Source organism: Microchirus variegatus (assembly GCF_963457635.1).
Source record: "Microchirus variegatus genome assembly, chromosome: 17".
Lineage (NCBI taxonomy): Eukaryota > Metazoa > Chordata > Actinopteri > Pleuronectiformes > Soleidae > Microchirus > Microchirus variegatus.
The window spans coordinates 20,211,558-20,214,692 of record NC_139818.1 but is presented as its reverse complement, the minus strand read 5'-3'; positions in this window follow the sequence as shown (position 1 = coordinate 20,214,692).

Genomic DNA, 3,135 nt, shown 5'->3' with positions numbered 1-3,135 from the left:
GTTGAAGATCGGTTCCTCCCAGAATCCGCCACAAAAACAGTTCGCTCAACTGCAATTAAAATAAAAATAAATTAAAAAAAATTAAAAAAGAAGGAGGGGAGAGCAGAGTGAGTGAGATGAAGCATTAATGAAGCATTGATCGTGAATATGAATGTGAAAATCCCTCGCTTGTCATGAGCACTGAGGAGGAATTAAGGCTGGAACAGACACACACACACATTCTTGTACTTGCTGCATACTGAGGACCAGGTAAAAGAGTATTGAGTATAGCATGTTATAGCAACCTAAGGAAGTGATTTCAATGAAAACAAAGTGAGGACCGGCCAATATGTCCTCACTCCGTAAAAATGACCTCACTTTGTTGGTTAAAAACCCTCACTGGTCCTCAGTATGCTGCAAGTACAAGAACACACACACACACACACAGACACACAGGGATCAGAGGGAAATCTTAGCAACGGTGAAGAAAACAAATTTGTGCACCCATGCACCAGCATCTCACCTTATTAATACCTTGAATAAAACACAATAACCAGTTGCTGTGGCAACACCTAAACACTTTTACACATCAGGAATATTATTAGCATCAGCTGGAGAGAGAGCTAACATTAACTTAGAGAGAATCTCTGTTGATTTGTAATTGATCCGTTTAAAGGGTGAAACAGCGTCACAGGAAGAGAGCGGAAGACGCCGCCGCATCTGTTGTCCTGTGATCGAATATGGGAGGAAGTGATGAAACACATGCAGAGAGCGGAGAGCAATTAAGAGCTGCAGAGAGGACGAAGAAAACGGTATGTGTGTGTGTGTGTGTGTGTGTGTGTGTGTGTGTGTGTGTGTGTGTGTGTGTGTGTGTGTGTGTGTGTGTGTGTGTGTGTGTGTGTGTGTCAAACAAGAACAATGGCGAGGAAGAAATGAGCGCAGCTGATGAGGAGGGAGGACTCTGGTATCCAACGGTGCTAATTCCTGGTTGCCATGGCGATAGCTGTCTATATGACAAACCAGTGCCATGGGGGTCAGAGCCCCGGCAACGTCACCACAGAGGGTCACAGCCTTTGTCAACATGTAAAGAAAACCTGTTTCTCCTCCATCATCATCATCATCATCATCATCATCATCACCATTGTTGATATGAATTAATAAATCAATAAACATATAATAATACCACATACAATACAATAGCAGGTGTAAAATCCACTAAAAACGATAACAAAACATAAACTGAGAAAATATCTGTAAAGTCTCCAGTACAGTGTCACATAACGCCTGAGGAATTACTCTAAATGGCCTCATGGGGGCAGTAACAGTGACGTTAGTAATGACTGTTGCTTTTCAAACGCACAGTTATTTATTCCCTCAGACGGGATCACATTTCTCTTCTCGTTTCTTTTACGACACAGAGCAGCTCATGTTTCTAACATTTTCACACTCTTTTCTAACTCCCGTGGCTTATTTTGTCCTCGACCCACACGCTCATTTATTATCAAACATCAATATCCAAATGTCTTCAAGCCCAGTCGTACGTCATTTTAATCATTAAGTCAATTTTAATCAAAACACTCCTGAATCTTATTTATTAAGACTTGAGATTTGAGGGTTAAGACTTGAGACTTGAAGGTTAAAACTTGAGACGAAGGTTAAGACTTGAAGGTTAAAACTTGAGACTTGAAGGTTAAGACTTGAGACTTGAAAGTTAAGACTTGAGACTTGAAGGTTAAAACTTGAGACTTGAAAGTTAAAACTTGAGACTTGAAAGTTAAGACTTTGAGACTTGAAGGTTAAGACTTGAGACTTGAAAGTTAAGACTTTGAGACTTGAAGGTTAAGACTTGAGACTTGAAAGTTAAGACTTTGAGACTTGAAGGTTAAGACTTGAGACTTGAAGGTTAAGACTTTAAGACTTGAAGGTTAAAACTTGAGACTTGAAAGTTAAGACTTTGAGACTTGAAGGTTAAGACTTGAGACTTGAAAGTTAAGACTTTGAGACTTGAAGGTTAAAACTTGAGACGAAGGTTAAGACTTGAAGGTTAAAACTTGAGACTTGAAGGTTAAGACTTGAAGGTTAAAACTTGAGACTTGAAAGTTAAGACTTTGAGACTTGAAGGTTAAGACTTGAGACTTGAAAGTTAAGACTTTGAGACTTGAAGGTTAAGACTTGAGACTTGAAGGTTAAGACTTGAGACTTGAAAGTTAAAACTTGAGACTTGAAGGTTAAGACTTGAAGGTTAAAACTTGAGACTTGAAGGTTAAGACTTGAAGGTTAAAACTTGAGACTTGAAGGTTAAGACTTTGAGACTTGAAGGTTAAGACTTGAGACTTGAAAGTTAAGACTTTGAGACTTGAAGGTTAAGACTTGAGACTTGAAGGTTAAAACTTGAGACTTGAAAGTTAAAACTTGAGACTTGAAGGTTAAGACTTTGAGACTTGAAGGTTAAGACTTTGAGACTTGAAGGTTAAGACTTGAGACTTGAAGGTTAAGACTTTGAGACTTGAAGGTTAAGACTTTGAGACTTGAAGGTTAAGACTTGAGACTTGAAAGTTAAGACTTTGAGACTTGAAGGTTAAGACTTGAGACTTGAAGGTTAAAACTTGAGACTTGAAAGTTAAAACTTGAGACTTGAAGGTTAAGACTTTGAGACTTGAAGGTTAAGACTTTGAGACTTGAAGGTTAAGACTTGAGACTTGAAGGTTAAGACTTTGAGACTTGAAGGTTAAGACTTTGAGACTTGAAGGTTAAAACTTGAGACTTGAAGGTTAAGACTTGAAGGTTAAGACTTTGAGACTTGAAGGTTAAGACTTGAAGGTTAAGACTTGAAGGTTAAGACTTGAGACTTGAAAGTTAAGACTTTGAGACTTGAAGGTTAAGACTTTGAGACTTGAAGGTTAAGACTTGAGACTTGAAAGTTAAGACTTTGAGACTTGAAGGTTAAGACTTGAGACTTGAAGGTTAAGACTTGAGACTTGAAGGTTAAGACTTACTTGCTTGTGATTTGCATATGTATAATCTCTGGTCTTAACATGTAAACACTTGAAGACACTTGTTACAACCACCTTTCCTCAACAAATTAAGGTTGCCATCCATGCATCCTCTACCGCTTTATCCTCCCTCCACAGGAGGGTCGCAGTGGGGTGCCGTGCC